The sequence below is a fragment of the Plectropomus leopardus genome, chromosome 2, assembly GCF_008729295.1.
Source record: "Plectropomus leopardus isolate mb chromosome 2, YSFRI_Pleo_2.0, whole genome shotgun sequence".
NCBI lineage: Eukaryota > Metazoa > Chordata > Actinopteri > Perciformes > Serranidae > Plectropomus > Plectropomus leopardus.
The window spans coordinates 33,727,414-33,747,755 of NC_056464.1; the positions used below are offsets into that span (position 1 = coordinate 33,727,414).

The window sequence follows — 20,342 nt, forward strand, 5'->3', positions numbered from 1 at the left end:
TAAAGTGTTGGCTGCTTTAACCCTTTGAAACCGTGAGCGACATCACCTTTCTTGTGCTGCTTTCAGATGTCTTTCATTCAAGTATTTAAATATTTAAACCGTGAGCTATTTAGGGAGATTTCTTTCAAAAACCTGGGGAAAAGTGCAGTGAAGAACTTTGTAAGAGATGTTCCACAAATTGCAATTAACTGTTGAATTTAGAAAATGTTTTTAAAAAATCTAGCTGGGTCATTATTCTCTTGATGCTCACTGCCCTCTTCTTGTGTTTTTGAAAGAAATTTGTCAATTTGTTGAGGTTTCAAAGGGTTAAAATAGATTTTTTGAGCCATCTTTTACTTATTTATTGCACATTTTCTACCCTATATTTCTGACTTGTGACTTTTGAAGTACCTGTTTTTCCTGACTATTTTATTATTATGCATGATACCAAGGTAAATTCCTTGTATGTGAAAACCTACTTGGCAATAAACCTGCTTCTGATTCTGATTTTAAGAGGACTTCCCCAGGATACTACAGGAGCTTCCTCACCATTTCATGAGTCTATTAAAATCTCTGAGTGCCTAATCTCCTGACAGGGAATTCATGCTCCCATACAAGCGTATAACCTCTGGATATTAGCATTGAAATAAGGTTGTATAGTCACAGCCTGTGGTGTTGCTATTTTGGAAAAAGACTCCTTTTTTTATTGAAGAAAAGGAAATTTAATATGCGGCTCTTTTTGGGGACCTTTGGTCATTTGAATTCTATTTGCCAAAGATCAAAGAGTCATTATAGTAAACAGTGCATTTCACGATTGTTTGAGGCTTTTGCGAGGAGACGGTTGAAACATGCTCTGAGATGGTCCACCTCCAGGGCTGATGCCTCGAGTGGGTAAACAGCAATAATGAGTGTAAACAAGTAAGGATAAGGCCAAGGTCCCGAGGAATAACGTTTAAATGATATTTTCCCATTCCCAAAGAGGGAAGGAATCTATAATCCTTTTGAGCACAATACAGCTTTACAATGTGTGGCCCTTTCTATGAAATCTGATTCATCTTTAAAGCGTCACTACCTTTTTCAGCAATTTGTGAAGTTAAATTCAGACAACTGTTTATTTAACTAGTATAACATTTATAGCGTTCTGTACTTAAAAATGGAGTAGGCACTTTTATTTTGGTGTCATTGAGCATATTGTTATTCAAGGTCTGAGAGAACTGAGAGAGAACTAGACTTCTGCATCCCCTCGTGGCACCGTTTTCAGGCTTTAGGAAAACTCGACCATGACGGTAAACTTTGGCAAATGACGGTAGACTTTGGCGAATGACTGTTCACTGACTGTTCTACAAATGCAGATGAAAGTACACGTCCCCTCCGGTGGTAAAGCTTGATTTAATGGTCGATGATAGCCGATAGCATTAACCAATTTAAAGTTGCAAAGACAGAGAGCTATCTTTTTTTTTTTTTAAATTTTCACTTCATAAAAAAAGTTGCTGGACTTGTTGTGTATGATGTTGAAAGTCTCAGTCTGATTAAATGTTTGCCAAAGGCATTTAAACAGAGCTTTGTGTTGGAGTTTCTTATGCTCCAAATTCTAAATATTGACATAAATATTTAAATTTTTATTGTAAAAGCATATTGGTTCCATATATTGATTAAAATTTTTTCTTTTAGATCCCAGAACGTTCAGAAGTGAGGGCAACATTCTCAAAAAAATGTTTAAAATGTTTTCACAAAAATATGTCCTGTAATCTCAATAACATGTTCTGAACTTTACTTTGAAAATGTTCTTCCTCTGTTCTCATGTAACATTTTGGAAAGGTTTTATAAAAAGAACATTTTGTGATCCTCCTTCTCTCAACATCACCAAAACATCCTCAGATTTTTGAGTTCAAACGTTATGTCTTACGTCAGCATTTAACCTTACCGGAACATTATTTGAAATGATAAACATCTTTAAGATTAGAGATTAGAATGCTTTTTTTTAAACATTATTACAAGTTATAGCCAACATTTGCCACTGTTGTGGGAACGTTGCTTGCTTGTTGGGTGCAGTTTTAAATTCTGTAATTTTTTAAAAATTTGTTTCCATATTCCAGACTTCTACCTTTACCAGCTTTAAGGTCACAGTATTTTAAATTATTGGCATACTCAGAATTTAACTGAAGTGTTAAAAAGTGAATGAACTCAAATGAAGAGTTTCATATTAAATGAATGAAGTCTGGTTGATAATTTGTGAGCCTTTTAAGTTTGATTCTATGTAACTTTTATTTCAGCAGCTTAATTTTAGAGCACTGATGAATGGGGGCTGTCTATGTGGCCCCCTTGTTGCTGAGGTTATGTTTGTGAAGACAGATGCCACATCATTATATTACAAGCTGTGTTGTGCTGCTGGGTTGTATTATAGTATTTATAGCCAACTCTAAAAACTTTCTAATGCCTGCCATCAGAGCAGGCTGGTACACATACACAATGGGCTAAGTGACCTTGCTCAAAGGCGTTCTGCAGTGCTGGTTGTTGTCAGTACCGTGGATTAAAAACAAACAAACACAAAACAACTTAGCATAGTTGTCCTCTAAAACAACCTGATGCTTGTACAAATGAGCATTGAACTGCTCCATGGCCCCATCTACCTGCAATACACCTTTAGTACAGAGGTAGGCTTCCAACAGGCTTTTCTTTTAAACTTTCAGGCAAGTTTTTTTCTTTTCCTCTAAACAGATTTTCTCCTTTCAGGTTGTGACTGTAGAGGTTGATGCACAGCAGTCCCTAGCCATTTCAACGGATTTTGATTAAGTAAAATTAGATATTTCATTAGAGGAAACCACATTTGAGAACTTGGAGTGGATGTTTTTTTTTCCATCCAGTCTATGAAACCTGATAATAAATGGCCCTGGTTGGAGAAACTCTGAAATCTCACATCAGTGCGGTCTGTTTTTAAAAGATGACTAAAGACTATGACTAGAACTTTGGTTTTTAATTAGTGTACACCTACAAGATCTCATTTTAAAAATTAATTAATAAAAAGCTCCTCAAAAGGCTAAGTGAAACTGAGTTTCAGTGCAAAAACGGCCTCTTGTAATGCTTTTTTGAAGGAGGGAATAAAAGTCTAGAGTTTTGCATCTTTTGCAAGTTCTTCCAGTCAGGGGCGTAGCATTAAATTCTGGGCCCTACGTGGGCTCCTACCCTTCCTCTCCTGATCCATGTCTCTCTCACACACCCTTTTGATTTTTTGGAACCCTGATAGTCCTTACTCTGGTAAAGACATGACAGTCGTACATTGGTGCTCCAGCAGCATAAGCAGTCACTCACTCAGTTTTAGCTATGTTTAGAGACAAATTGCCGTGTACGTGCAGAGTAAATCATTTTAAGGAGTGAGAAGTGCCTCTGAGAGCTTTCACTATTTTTTTTATACAAAGTTCAGTCTTTTCACAGATTTCTTTAGCTGGTTTTATTTTAATCATAGCAGGGATTACTTAGAAATTTAAAAAAACAAAACAAAACAAAACAAAACTTTTCATTCCAAGCTTTCCCAGAGCCCCATCTCCCATACTGCCCTTTTCCACAAAATTACCTGGCTCTTGAACTAATTCTGTTCAGGACTCTAAGAACCATGGTACCATATAGTGAACCAGCCTGTACTTCCACCAGTATCGATCAGAACCATTGTAATCAAGGATGCGCGATCAATGGAGGTTGTTGCACAATTTAAAACAGAATTAAAAATTGTACCAAGTTGCCAAATTGCAAATTGATATTTGTTTTTATCCAAAAAAAAAAGCATGGAACAACAACTATGAGACCACAGCATGTTCCTTTTTTCTGATGACTTCTCACTAAATATTTCTATTTTGAAATGTGAGGCTGAAAATTGTAAGAATTGACGGTAAAATTAGGCAGTGCTGATCAGATATAAGCCAAGATTCTGTTACTGCTCTTCTTTTTTCTCCCCCAAAATGTTTTCAAAAACATTTTTTTACTTAGTGTTCAACCGCAGGCTGGCTGCCATTGTGTCAGATGGACTAGTTTGAATCACGGCACCTACCAGCAGGAGCATTTACTGGTCTTGTGTGGTGCAGTGCATTCTGGTAGTTGTAGGTTTTCTACCTTAAGGGCAAAATTGTTCTTTTTTTCTGCATTCTCTCTAGTCATGTAGCATCAATTCATGCTACAAGAGTATTTGTGTCTTTCTGCTGTATAGTTATATGATAAGACCATAACAAATATTTGTTTCTGGATAAGCTAGATGCTTCAGTACAGAACAGGAAACCAATTCTTGCTCTGACTGTGGAGAGCAGCATGTTGTTGTGTGTTTGAAAAGAGAGTGAACTGTTGAGCCAGATACCTGGGTATTTATAGGAGTTGATAAATTCGAGTTCTGACCCATCCGGGGATGAGATTTGGAGGGGGCAGGTGAAGTAAGGAAAGTCCCAGTTGAAGAAATACATTTTGTTTTATGAATATTTAGGAGAAGGTAAAGGTTTGAGATTATGGTTGATCCATAAAAACAAACATTAGTTCTTCACATATGGCATTTATTTTTACATCTATGGAATCCACTTGTGAATCTTCAGCAGTAGGCATTGTTTTAAATGAATGGACTAATGCAAATGTATGGATTATTGAGCATATAAGATTAATTTTGGAATGAGATCCACAGTTTAGGACATTAGCCTCTGTTGAATTTTACTATGGGGGAGCATTCAGTAGCCAGAAGCCTTTATGTGTGTTTACCTAATGTTCTCTGTAGAGTCAGAGCTTAAAATCCAATAGCACAATGGGAAGTAGAAACATCAACCCCAGATCCACAGTGACCCCATTACATCTGCTGCTAACTCCTACAGCTACTCGACAACTTGCAACGAGAAGAAGCTTCTTCACTGTGTATTAAAACACCTCATTAATTATCACAGCAGGTGGAGGGAGAGCAGCATGGATTAGAACGATACATGCACCTGTTCTGTAGCTTTTGTTGGACAAAATGGTGTGGGTACACAATAACACCTGTGTTGGCTATGAAGCTGTATAACAGGGAATTATTATATGGATTCATTCTGTGAGTCGAAATAACAGATTTGTTTCTATAAACACTGACGGAGAAGTTGATTTAAACTCATAAAAGAGATGTTCATTAAACATGAACATGGCTTGAAGCCGTGTGTTGCGTGTGCTCCGATGGACTCTGTGATAATACCTTTATTGAGGCATGACCTCCAGCAAAATATCAAGCAGTTTTTCTATTCATAATGATCCCACCATGAACTGAGTATGTTCCTCGGTCACCTGTCTGCTCGAGGTATCCGAAAAGGAATCAATTAATGTTTCATCAAAGACATGAATGAACGAGATATGTAGCTGCAGGGAGAAAGTGAAGTGTTATTTCTGAGTCATTATCTTGCAGATCTGCTTCTTCTCATTTCCCCAGCCAGATCACATACAGTATATGGATATGAAGATACTGCAGACAGATATAAATAGATATATACAGAAATTATTAGGGCTTGAGTGAATTCGTATTATTTTGCAAATGTCTTGTTAAGTGTCAGTCCGCATTATATTTTGTGACCTTGTCTTCCTCTTTTACAAGGCATTTTTATTATGTTAAACACATGTCGTTCTCATTTTTGGGACTTTTTCCCTTGACATATTGCACATTTTCACAACATTTGTGACCATTCGCAATGTAGGTAGCAACTACCAAAAGGACACAAGTGAATCATGTTAAATTAAATGCCAATTAGCAAAATGTGTTCACTTTAAAAATGAATTTTTTGTCATATTTGCTGAAACTTTCATTTCAGCCGCACAGAAGTACAAGGAACAGACGATCCATTGTGGCTGAGGAAAAACAACCAATTGAAGCTGAGTCACTGATCAAATATGAATCAAGATTCTGTTACTGCATTACCTATTTATTGCCTTAAAATGCCTACAGACACATACCTTAGTGTACTGTTTAGCTGTAAAACTAGACACTTTTGTCACTTTTTTAAATCTCTCGTGGTGTGCTCACTAACATAATATGTAATCAAAACATCACACCTCCCCACCCATTCCACGTCTTTCCAGCTCTGCGTTTACACAGACCGCATTTCGGTGCATTCACTATATCCTTTCCTGGCTCAGAAGTGAGACAACTTTGTCCCCACTTTCCGCAACTGGATGTCATACAAACAATGGCAAGGCGGCACAATGGCGTAGTGCTACCACCTTGAACAGGCAGTGTAAAAGTGGTTTTAAAATATGATTACTGAATGATTTCTGAAAACATCTGAGGCAAAAAACAGGCAATGCAGATTTATAGTTGACCGGTTTTCAGTAATTTAGTGACTGACAGCTGCATTAGAGTCTCTTTTGCTCTGATTGGTTGTATTAGTTTTTGCAAATGTCATTAGAAACACTAAAAGAAGACAGAGAAATGGGGATTTTTGTTCACAGACTATCCGCACTGTCAGGATATGCTGACAGTTTCATCAAATATTACCAAAACAGGCAGCCATGTTACAAATGTTCTTATTTTACAGCTAAACAGTACACTAACATGTTTTTGAGGCAATAAATAGGCAATGGAGTAACAAAATCTTGATTCATATTTGATCAGCTCTGCATAGTTTGACTGAAGTTCATGAGCAGTGACTGACGTGATTGACAGCTGCGTGAGAGTCTCCTTGACTCTGATTGGTTGTTTTTTTTCCAGCTGCAGTGAATTATTGCAAATGTCGTTAGAAGTAAAAGAAGGAGGTGGAACATGATCTCTGCCTCAAGTTCAACTGACGTTTTCAGAAAATATGACAAAAAGTTACCAAATTCAACTTCAACAGAGTGTCGACAGTTATTGACCATTGTTAAAAGTTAGTTAAATATGAAAAATGTTTGGCTAAAAACTTTTCAGACACTACGTAAATGCCTGACAAATCGTGACTTGGGATCAAACCGACGCGTCTGAGTGGAATGCAACTCTGCAAGGCCACAGTTTGACATCTTCCAAAAATGCTCAAATGTGTTTTTAAATTATTTTTCTGGCATTTCTGAATGTAGCTCACAGCAGCTAGACAAGAGAAAAGAGAGAGACACGTGTCAGAGGTCCGCTGCCAGATGACACGCCATTTGCCCGGACAAAATGAGTCACCAGGACCCGCTTGTAAACATGAATACGAATCAATCCACAATTCATCTTAAAATCTGAGCACATTTAAGAAGACATCTGTCATCACGGTAAACTTGGTCCGTGTTCCTTTGAGCTAATTTGCTAAAATCTCATTCCCTACATTTCCTTGTTTGACAAGCAGAGATAACAGAGAACGCATCACTTCTTTCAGTCCGTTCAAATGGGAGAGCAAACACTGATTAATTTTCTACAAGTGATTATAAAGCTGCCAAAATAACATAGAGGATGTCTCTCACTGTGATACATGTGTCTCCAATAAATGGCTGCATATCACAAAGTGACATGGGCACTTTTGTCGGGTGCTGCTTTAGAAGAGTCGCCTTTCATGTGATTATCCTGCATCCATTGTGTGTTGAAAACTCTTTCTTATGTTGTACAATAAAGTAAAACGCTTATTGAACAGCACGTTGTCACAAACATGTCTTTTCCTGGAAGATGGCTACGTTTGAAACTTCCTAATATGTCCTCACAGGAAATGGTAAAATGTGCATCTTTAGTTTAGTCAGCATGCAGTTTAATGTGCAAATTATTCTCTTTAATCAACACACTGGCTTGTTAGGTAATACATTTTACTGCTGTAGGACTTGGAAAGAAGTGCTTGCTCTCATGTAAAAGGGGATTTTTGAGTGTTTTTGGCATTGCTGTTGTATTGTTCTTTCAGACAGTGTTACAGCACGGAATAAAGTGATTATCAATCACGCCTCTGTTATAAATCCCCAAATACTTCATAGTCCAATATGTGCAGACAATGAAACCAGACACAAACCACTTACTTCATTCTGAAATGAATTAGCACAGAAAAAAGCGAGATGTAATTCTGAGCAGTAGCCCATACACAATGCCATGGCAGTGGTAGAAATTAAGCCGGGATGGCATGAGAAGGGTTTTGCATTTTTTCCCTGTGAATAGGCAGTGATGAAAGCACCTGCACTCTGCACAGTGCCAAGCCGCCCCCATCTCACCAACATCTCAAATCCGAGTCCTGTTTGAGAATGTAACAATCACGCATTGGTCCATATACACCTTTATGTTGCGGCAATTAATCACGGTTGTGTCAAAAGGACAAGGCGATAATTTTCATGGTGACAGAATGATTCAGTGAGAGAGCAGAAGCGAGAGAAAAAGGCAAGAGAAAGAGGGTAGAAGCAGAGAGAGAGAAGGATCCTGGCCATGACTTAATCAGCTTTCCTTCTTGTTATTAACTGTCATTATCTTTCTTCTTTTCAATCAGTGCTCGCTTGTGCTCTGAGCATGTTCTAATGAGTGGCACTGGGAAGCTATTATTGATATGTCACCAGCTTGCTTCAGTGACATCAGATGGCGACAGATCTTGAAACATAATACCAGACACTTTTACCACATGCAGTGCATTATATTCAGCTCCCTCAGAGCAGCACTGGGGGAATTTGGCATGTTGGGTGTCTCCGAAAAGAGCTGGGAAGTGACAGCTCTTGAAAAAATATGAACTTCAATAAGCAGAATTCATATCATGATGCAAGACATGTAAGCTGCACGATCATGTGAAATATGGTGAATCTACTGTATATTACAGCCAGCTATAGAAATAATACAAAGTACACTGTCAAAGGGGAGAAAAGGGCTGGTTTTCACACTTTGCACTTTCATTTGAATCTCTCAAAATCTGCATCCTTAACAGATTCCCTTTCAATCTGCAAGAGAAGTCTAAAGTGTCAGGTAGGAAAGGAGTGACTTTACTCTCCTTCAGCTTATGCTGTTCAAAAGATATGGACCGTAAAATATGTCTTATGCACTTGTGACAACAATCTGCACCAGGGGATTGGTTGTCATAAACTGTGGGTTTAGTTATGTGGTTATCTCTGTGTTATTTTAATGGGGAATAAGAAATAAGAAATGGAAGCAATCTTTACAGTGACTTTAAAGTCAAAGTAAATTCAGTCACTTCTCTCTCTCTTAAAAAAAATAATTATAATAATTTATAGGACTTTTAAAGAGCTTTATAACTAATCAAAGACTCTTTACATGAAATGCAAAAGGAAAACAAATACAAAACACAAAATAATCACTTATATATATAACAAGTTCACGCTTACCTGAAACAAAAGAACAAATACAAATCTAAAGAAAATAATACAAAGACAAAATTAAAAATAGAAAATTAAAAAAAAAAATACTAAAATTAGAAAATACTTTTTGAAAACATGAAAAGGCTGAGAAATGTGTAGTACTGAAATACGGAGTTAGACCGTTAAAAATGCTTTTCACCAATTCTGTTTTGTGGGTGGACCTAAAAGCCTGTTCGATGATACTGAAGCCATCCTTAATATAATTCCTCCCCCACGCTTTAAAAATGTAGAACGAGCTGCTATGAAGCAAAAGACTCTTGTTTGCAGCTAACTCAGTGGCACAAAGATCACAAGCATCCACAACTGGGATTTTTTGCTAGCAACAACACTATAAATTACATGCTGTAGCGTAGCTAGTAAAAAAAAGGCTAATCTTATAACTCTTCCGTCTTACTTTTTAACAGTAAAAATAGTTTTCTTACAAAACCACTGTGCAAAAGCCAAAAACATAGCAGAGTTTGAAGTTTATAATTTGACATGAAAAAAAACAACAACAATAAACGTCCTCTCACCCCAACATAAGTGTTTTACTCCTGAGATGACCCTTTCAGTGCCAACATTTTAAAATAGTGAAATAAAATAATGAATGTGAACCAACTCATGTTACAACTAACCCCGTTCTCCCCTACTTATCTGCTGGGCTCTGATATGACTGAAGCAGCATAACGTGTCAAAATACAAGGTACCAGGATAAAACATGAGAAATCTCATTATTTCAGTGACATCTGCAGAAGATAGATAATATGAGGCATGTTTAAAGAATGCAGCTATCAGTTTGATTGTATTCATGCCAGGACCGCTGCATTTTGCAGCTGTCATAAAAGCTGTGGTAGCCGTTGATACCGGAGCATTTAACATTTTCACATCAATGACGACACCGTGCTTCTGTGAGGGGGGGAAACAGCAGACTCGTTTGAATCTCTGACCAATCAGACATGTGTGTGGTGATTCAGAGGTCTGGAAGCAGGCTGCTGCTTTTATTAAATGTCAGTCACATTTCAGATATTCTCACCTGTTACACATCTTTCTTTGTTAGGTAGGATTTTTTTTTTTAAACCCCAAGAATTTCACATTAGTAGCTGTTAATTTTTTACTCAATCCTGATTTGACATTTGAAGAACCAATAAAAAGCACATAATAAGTGAGAAGAAGGTAAAACAGAGAGCTTTCTTAAACCGCTTTTAATATTAGTGTAACCAGACGTGCAACAGTCGCAATGGTGGATGAACTTTAACCCTTTCAGATGTCTACACTGAACCAGAATGAAGTGTCAGACATTGCAAATGATGCTGGAGAGACGCAAAAGGAAGTTGCATAGCAACAGGGAATATTTTTTGTGTTTGGAGGAACGAAGCATATTTATCAAAACAAAAAAAAAGCTTAAGTCAGGACAAAAGAAAATATTGTATTACATTATGTTGAAAGCACCTGAGGCCAGACAGAGACGAAGTCAAGGCTGCGTTCACCTGCAACATGTTTGGATGTTTACATGTGTACTCAAAGGAAAGAGTAAGAGGTCTTAAGATGCATTTATTCTATCCATAAAGCCCAGACAGAGGTGGGTAAGTGAGTGTAAAGTAGTTGTGAGGGCCTTACAAGTAGATGAAGATTTGTTTTCTCTCTCTTTTGCTCTCCCCTACTTACTTGATCTCATTCTCTCTCTTAAACACACACACACACACACTCACACACACATGCACGCATGCACACACGCACACACGCACACTCAAATACATACATAATTCCAATGTTGCTCATTATTTTTGTTTAAAAAAAATCTGTTAATTTATCAGTATTTATTTTTTAAAAATTTAAAACAAGACAGGTAAAAATAAAAAAATATCAACTTAGTGAAAACCTGATGATAAAAATAACACTTGCAGCACAAACACTGTGTAGCTTCACTGCCTTTTTTGGGGGGTTTAATTACTTGAAGGGATTCTTGCTGATCTGCAGCATAATCAGCTGCTCTTGTCCTTCCTCCCAATTTTTCTCTTCACTTTCTATTAAAAAGACCCTGTTTTGCTGTGTTTTCCTGCAGCAGGAAGTAGAACCAAATCTTTATACCTGGGCACATGAAAGGTAGAGGAACTCAAACTAAAATTATTGCAGTAATAATCTTGAAGATATTCATTCAAATATATGTCTGATAAGTCACTACCTATCGCCGAATAAGGTAACACGATGATGACTGAATCTAGGGCCCCGTCATGAAAGCCCTTGCATAAGCACAACTGGGTATCTGTGTCAACATTAAAGAGGGTAAGTGCAGCAAACTCAATAGACTCACTCGTCATCTCACTTGCGTGACGAGCGGTCTCTGCAACACAATCAGCAGAAAAAATGTTGGCATTGTATGTTTCTGCAAACCAAGGGTACGTTGATATTGCACAATATTAAATAGCTGATACAATTTTATCATCATCATCATGCATTTCTCGCCCTCTTTCTCTTCTCTCTCTGTCTCTTTCCTATATATCATTTTGTCATCTACTGCAATTAAATTGGTTTTTACGACATCTATTGCACATCTGTCTGTCCTGGGAGAGGGTTCCCACCTCAGTCACTCTTTCTGAGGTTTCTACCTTTTTTTACCCATCATAGGGTTTTTTGGAAAGAGTTTTTCCTTAGTTGATGTGACGGTCTAAGGACAGAGGGATGTCGAATGCTGTAAAGCCCTTCGTGGCTGTGATTTGTGATAATGGGTTTTATAAATGAAATTGACTTGACGAACAAAGCTGTGGTAACTTAGGTTTAGGCACAACAACCACAATGGTAAGGAAATGATCATGTTTTGGCTTTAAATATTTCCTTTGGGGGAACAATCCCCACCGAAAAAGCCGCTGTGCATCACTAAAAAAACACCTATGTTTGTAGGCTTAAAAGCTGATGGAAACATGGCAATGATTCGCTAAATCACACCAGGTCACCTAAATCGCCGAGGTGTCACACCATCCACCTTGCAATGACAAAGTCAGCTCATATGCTATGTCACTTTAGAAACTTCGATATGATACATATGAAACGTGCAAATGTAACGCATTCCTGGTTTGCAGAAAAGTAAATTGCCAACATTTTCGTCTGGTGACTAAGCTGGTCTCTGCCAATGTTGCAGGTAAACGGTAACTATGGCTGAACAAACTAGACAACCACTAACTGAGTGACGTCACACAAGCAATTCTGTCTCAGTCTCAGGGGATTTAGATCTAAAAACACCCCTGCAATTACTGCTTAAAAGAGCACCCAAAAAGAGCAAAATGTAGATGTTAGAGATTGTAAGTTTAAAGGAGGCACAATCAATATCTTTTCACATCATTTTTTTCTGTTTCTTTACAGAGTTTTAAAGTAAGTTTCACCTCATTGCTGAGTTGCTTGGACACAACTTCACTGTTTTGGTTCACTGTCACTGCTCTCATTATGTCTGCAGCAGCGGCATTGAGCAGAGTGACAGAGTGAATACTGGACTTACATCTATTAGGTGGACATAAACACGACTCCAAATGAATCATGAAGTTGCTGGGTAACTGCTGGAAGTGTAAACAAGTAACTGTTTGCCAACAAGTTTAATATATAAACTTAAAATGTATCATGCAATGTATACCAGCGAAATGTAAAAATGTCTTGTATGCATTGTATGTGTTTAATTTTCCTTCCCTTTTTTAAATTTATTTTTATAGTTAGTCTTTAGAAACATTTTTATTTATTTATTAATATACCTTTACTGATGCTTGCACTTTACTGTTTGCCCTTGATGTTTGTTGTACATGTACAATGACAATAAAGATATTCTACTTCTGCTTAAATGTGTGTCATTGTTGTGTTCACAACTTGTTTCTGCTGCCCCCAAATGGCCAAAAATGATTGATTATTGCAAATTTAAAAATTATTCAAGACTTACTGCAAATAAATATTAGTTTCAATATTCACTCAGTGTCCCTTGTAAATTTTATTTTGATAAAGAATGGCTTAAAATATGAGACTCAATTACATGTTAGGGCTGAAATTACAGTCAACATAAAATATGTTCTATCCTAAATCCATGTGCACATGTCACATGCAAGACAATATTTGTAATCAGTGTATGAAGGAATTCATTCAATTCAGTCTTACAAAAAATAAAGGTGAGATGTACTTTGGTAAAAGGAAACAAAGATGGTTTAAAATAAGAAACACCACAGAATGGTCATATTTATCTGGCTCAGTAAGTCGGCGCAATTTCTTTGTAAGATGTGAGCCACTGTTGAGACCAGGCTTGCAATGATATGACATTGAAAACAGAGCTGACAACAGCTCATTTTGCAACACGCCCTGGGGCAGCAGCACCGACAAAGACTAAATGAGTTTCATCAAAAAGCAAAGGGAGCCGTTTGAAGTCGCAGTCACACAACTGGGCCAAAGCAGCAACATGCGAGCAAATACTTACAAACCTAATAATGAGGTTTTGTTATGCAGCGTGACCGTGGACAACGCCATAAATAGAACAAATGGTCGCAGTTTAAATGTGATATTTGTGCTCATTCTTAAAAGTGAGCGGGGATCATGTCAAATAAAACACTATGTAGATGATATAATTATTTGGAATAACACCACAAGAGTGTGTTTTATTTTTGTGCCTGTAATTGCGCTTTTGGTAAATTGTTATTAACTTTGACAGTAGCTATAAATTTAACTCATTATTTAAAACTACTTCTTGGCATGGGCGAATTAGGCCCTCCACCTCTCCTGCACAGAAGCAAGACAAACTTTGTGGTCGTTTGCCTATTTGTTGTTGTTGTTTTGTGTCCCTTTGATTTCATTTTGTGTTGGGTTTCTTTTGGTCATTTTTGTCCTTTTGTAGTAATTTTGTGTTTCTTTCAGGTTGATTTGTTTGCATTTTGTAAGCATGTTGTGTCATTTTGAGCTCATTTTCTGTCTTTATAGTGATTTTGTGTCTCTTTGAGGTCATTTGTTTTTCTTTGCGGTTCCTATGCATCCCTTTGTGGTTGTTTTGTGTCTCTTTTGAGTCTTTTGTTCTCTTTTGTAGTCATTTGTGTCTCCTTGTAGTCATTGTGTGTCTCTTTGCAGTTCTGTTGCATCTCATTGTGCTCTTTTTGTGTTTATTTCTGGTCATTTTTATTCTTTTCCTGGTAGGTATGTCTTCATTTGAGTGAGATTTTGCAGGTGAGGTCTAGAACTTGACATTTTTGGGCCCATGGGCTTGCGCACAGTGGGCCTGTTCAGTGATCCATTCATGCTGCTTGGTGTGGCAAGATTTGGCATGTTATTTGGCATCATTTAGCTACAGAGTTAACCTGTGATGATATAACAGTGACAATTTAAACAACCAAGCACAGAGAACATACCAAAAACAAACATGAAAGCAAGCTCTATTTCTCAAAGGACTCAACTGTTTTTCCATGCCATTTAGAAATGAATATTTCCTTTTGCTATTGCTGCTGACTATGGACCACAGTATGAGATCTCAAAGGGGATTCGAAAGAAGTTTGCAGGACCGGGGAGCCTAGTGAGACTGTACTTCTAACATCTATCCATGAAACCTGTCAGAGTTTGTTTACTCGGTTTTGATTTAGACCAACAGAACAAGGCAACTTTGACAGGCCATGATCAACTCCCCACAGAGGCAATGTACTTCCCAAATATAAAGTCTTTTCTTTGTCAATTTCCTTTGATGGCGCAGACTTGACTTCATATCTTGCTTGCATCGCTTCAATGAAAACACTTTGTCTATAAGATAAAGTTTAAGGTAGTGCTGTGCACAGACATTTTGAGGACAGGTGTTCAAGTTAAAAAAAAAAAAAGACACTATTCCTCAGAGCACATGCTGAAAAAAATATTTGTGCATTCACAAAGCATGCCCGGTCGAGATGTTTCTACGTGTCTGCTGGTCCAAGACGGGCTCTTGAGGCCCAAGTACAGACAGTTAATTTGTACACAGTAATGAGCAGTAGCCTGTCTAGCTTACATAAGGTGTCTTAAGATCTAGCAGGGGAAGTTTTGGTCTTGCAGTTGTCCAGCACAACATTAATTGAGAATTGATGCCACTGGGCCAAATTTAAACACTAAATTATAAAATCAGAAAAAGAAACTAGAATTACTGCCTAGCAGTTGTATGCCTATGCAAATCTGTCAAACTGCACTTTCACTTTACTATGTCCATGTCTGTAAAAACATGGATGCTTCACAATCAGCTTCCCTCCGGCAGCACAGAAGATTTATTCCATCAGCACAGTTTCAAGGTGGACAGCCAAGATTAGCGTCACCAATTCAGTATCGGACGAAATGTCCTCCCTTCGTTTCCTGAGTTACAACGTTGAGTTTTAGATCTAAAATGACCTTTTGGATCTAAAATGTCATCACTTCATCATTTTATCCTATAAGCCATTTGTGTGAAATGCTTCTTAGCCAAAAACATGTTTTGTGAGGTCACAGTGACCTTTAGCTCCGACCACCGAAATCTTATCATTGAGTCAAAGTGGAGGTTTGTGCCAAATTTGAAGATATTTCCTCAAGGCATTCTTGAGATATGACATTTTTAAGGATGAGACGGATGCAACGTCATAGTGACCTTTGACCCTGAGGAAAAAGATAATGACAAGGTACTTAAGACAAGGTTTTGATACTGCTTGGATCTTCTTGGACCTGCTATTGCCTTTGAAGATCCAAGCAGGACTGAAGCGTTGTCTTAAATAAACTTGTGTTATTCATATATACAAATGACGTTTCAATCCTGCTTGGATCTTCATCAGGTTTTGAACTGACAAATATCCAAGAAGGATCAAAACGTTGTCTTAAATTTACTTGTGCGGCATGGAGTAAGTGAACAAGTGTTACCTTTTTCCTCATGTACGTTGTTTTTTGATAGCCTTGCACCTATGTGATGTGCCTATAACTACCCTCTTTTAACCTGACCTTTGAACCACCAAAATCTAATCAGTTCATCACTGACTCAAAGTGGAGGTTTGTGCCAAATTTGAAAAAACTTCTGAGGTGTTCTTGAGATATTGCATTCATAGGAATGAGACTGACGAGGTCACAGTGACTTTCACCTTTGACTTATGGCTATCAAAATCTAATCAGCATCTCCGTAAGTCCAAGTGGATGTTCATGCCAAATTTGAAGAAATTCTCTTAAGGCGTTGGTGGGATCTCGCATTCACGAGAATGGAAAGGCTGGACGTACCATGTATGGACGGACGCCCCAAAAAACATCATGTCTGTGACCACGGCTATTGCCAGCATTGAAGCATTAAGATAAGGCTTGCAATAAAGGCACTTATCTCGCTGGACTCCAAAAGGGCAGATACTTGAGCACCACCTGGGGTCTATTTGTACACATGTCTGAAAAAGGCTAATAAGTGACCCTGAAATTAGTTTCCATCCAGACACAAGGTGCAAGTAGCTTTCCTCCGATAATTTTGGCTCACATCATGACTAAATATAATTTTCATTTCCATGCTATGAGAGCACTGGGAACATTAAAGGCCCTTCACACTCGTGGTGCTCACACAGGTGTTTTCACTTATATTGGCTGATTAAACCTCTTCTCAGGACTGTGTGGGTGTCTACAAACTGCGCTTGACTAACATCTGAATCTCTTGTTATTTTTGCTTCATCTGCCAGGGCGGGGCAATTTGCACTATGATTATTTTTTTAAAGCCATATATGAAGTTTAGTGACTTTTGTAAACTTTCAGCGTACTTTCACTTCACCCAACTTCAAACAGAATAACTGGGATACCTGTGTGGGTGTGCAGGACTTATTAGGTCTATCAGTGTCATTTCTTTTTCTCTGTTAATATATAATTGGTTAAAAAAGACACTTAAGAAACAAAATGTGCCAATCTGAAGATGTGGGAGACATGTCTTGTTATTTTTAGCATGATATTTCAGTTTCCCTTAAGAATACTGGCCAGGAGCTCCAGTAAAACGCTTTTTGTTTTGAAATGGTTTCATCTGGCTGCTGGTGAACTGAGACAGTTACTGTGATAAAGGTTCACGGTGTGAGTCTCTCATGTGTCTGATGCAAGGACAGCCCACATAGCTCATTATTTTTAATTAATTCTGTGCTTTTTATCCATTACTGACACTTTTACTGACTCTGCAAGCTGTGTGTCAACAATCATTCACGCTTAACAGCCTTGAACAAGCAGTCAGCAGAACCACTTTTCTTTTTATTTTATTTATTTTTGGTTATATTACCTTATCTTAAGATAAAGCATACCACATTTCTTATGCTTACATCTATTTAGTTAAATCTACAGTGCTTGCAATACCTCTTTCACTAAATATTCCACATCCATACCATTATCAAAGAAAATCTCAATTTTCTCATTGCACCAATTTCGTTTGCTAAAGCAAGTTTCAGCACACAACTACATCTGTCTTACTCTTCTGTGCGTTCCTGCATATAACCAGCTTTTTATGATGATCAATTCTTCATGTACTTCTTAGGCTTGACTCTTCCCCACATTTGCTAACTTGTGCATTTTCGTGGATTTATTTTTAAAGAAGAGGAAATGTTACAGGTTTGTATTTAACCTTGATTTATTCATAAAGGATAAAATTGAAAAAAAAAAGAAGAAAAAGATCCTGCATTAAACAGATTGCTCTCTTAGACTGTACTGCTGCTAGAAATTCTTGAGTAACAAAAGAAGCTGGATTGAAATGCACAAAGCTCATTTGTATTCTAAGGTCATATCACGACCTTTCCATGTTATACCAAAGATTGCAAATACAGTGGTTAAAGGAGCAGCCAAATAGTCTTTCAATACTTGGTTTTATTTCAAGTGGGTGATTCAGACTAAGGATTCATGATAATATCAGCATGTTATCGATATCAGCCGATATTGGCTATAAAAATGAAATATTGGCATCAGCCGACACGCTGATTTCTGTCAATATGACGAGCAGATATTTCTATTTTTTTACTGACAAAGTGATCATGTAAAAAACATCAGCCCTAAGTTGAAGTATTTCTCATATTTTGCACATTTAATATCACCTACACTGAAAAGCATTGATTCTGCGGGTGTGCTATTACAATAAGATCATGCATGTTGTGATGTCAATTCCACTACAGAAGAGACTTGATGATCACTGAAATTAAGTGGGGAAAAAAATAGAAAATGTATCAATATCGGCATTAGTTATTGCCCACATAAGTTTTTATGTATCGAAATATCAGATATCGGCAACAAATCCAATATCCTAAACTTGGACCATTTGCTTTCTAGGTCCAGCATGCCTCCTAGAAATTAAGTTTATATGAAACTAATTTGAAACAGCAGATATCATTGAGGGAAGCATAGTGCCAAGCAAGTGAAAATTTCTGTTAGCATAACAAAGAAATGTTGTTGAATAACATGTTTGGAAAGTTGCAAAAATGTTGATACTGAACGTATCGGCAAAATGTTAAAAAAAAAAAACTGATTTCAGTTGTTTTACCAAAATGGTATCCACTCATGGTGACAACAATATTATTTTTGTTATAAACTTGTTTTTAACTAGCATTACACCAACATTAAGATCTTTCCCTAACCTTAACCCTTTCTCACAAGAGAGAAAAAAAAAAAACAGGCACTGATCCTTGCCTCAAGCATGTACCCTTTTTTCTTTTTCTTTACATTTTCAAATATTTTTGAAGTTGTGCGCACTGCTATTTTTTCTGCATTTCTTTATTCCTCACCAATTAGTAAAAATCTACAAGAAAATTACCTGAAAATAGCACAAAAAACAAAAGAAAAAGAACAAAAACAGGACATTACCTGAAAAATGGATAATGATGTGAACGTCCCTAAACATAACCTAGATGGAAATTATGTTTCCACAACAACAGAATGAAGGAAGATTACTTTAGCAATACACAAACGTAATTTCTAGGAGACAGGGTTGTAGAGTCGCTGACAAAGCTAATTATCAGCAATGTGACTGTCACATAGTCAGCACGGGCTTACTGTCCAGCTGAAACCTTGCAGATCTTTTTTCCTCCATTAAGTGTTGGAAAGAGGATCCTGCAGTGCTGAGCTTTAATGGCTTAAGGCTCCCTGTGAAATCACAACGGGGGGGAACCTCACTCATCACACCATCAACCAGGAAGTACCTGAGAGACGGAAATCACATTCACCTTGTATTCACCTCTCGCTGGGCTCATAATTGCAGGAGATAGGTGTGCTCAGGGTCTGGAGTCCATTATCATACACCCATGGACGATGATTAATGACCCGGCGGGAACAAACAGCGAGCAACCGCTCTCAAACAGCGTCCGTAAGCTCATATGCCACCAGACACAGGAGCATATGCTTCAGATATTTGCAAGACCTTGTCCTGCACTTCAAAAAGTTGAGAAAAAAGTGTGTGTATGGCGTGACTCTGAAGTGTGTGCGCTTGGGTGTACAGTGATAATTCTGTGTGCAATCATTACTATCATGTCACTGTGATTAGATTAATTGCCCTGAGTGTTACCATCAATAACACTAATGTGTCTGTTTCCTGAATCTGATCTACCTTTTTAATGACTACATTGCATGACTAAATTAGCGATGGTAATCAATCACAGGTCAATCTGTAATGAACATAACAGCAGTGCTGATGACAGCGACTTGGAAGGGCTGCAGGAATACACTATCTGTGTGTTTATGTGCGGCATAGTCTGCGCGGAGACTGTATCCACCAGTGTCTTCTAGCGAAACAGGAAAATGTTGGCACGTTTCTGCAAATCATGGATACGTTACATTTCTATGTTTCGTACGTATCATATCAATGTCTGTAATGTGGCAGACAACTCGGCGAGACCAGGGATGTTTGCGGTGACAGGTACATTTTACTTTTCCAGGACAGATTATGGTGACAAAAGCAGGTATTTTCAAGGAGATGTTCGGGACATTTCCATCCGTGGCTTTGGTGAAAAAACTGTGTTTTAAGCCAAAATATGATCTCCTCCTAACCACAACCAAGTAGTTTTTGTGCCTGTCCATAACAGTCCTAAGGGATAGTTTGGATCTTTTGAAGTGAGGTTATATGAGATACTTATCCATAGTCGATATATTACATACAGTAGATGTTGGTCAGCTCGCTCCCAGTTTGGAGAAGCAGACAG

The 20,342-nt window shown here is 37.7% G+C and overlaps 1 protein-coding gene across 2 annotated transcripts in view; it reads right to left on the bottom strand.

Annotated features, from left to right (window-relative positions):
* Positions 1-20,342, bottom strand: part of igsf21a (immunoglobin superfamily, member 21a) — a 262,796-nt gene that overhangs the window by 29,612 nt on the left and 212,842 nt on the right. The gene's annotated exons all lie outside the window — the stretch shown is intronic.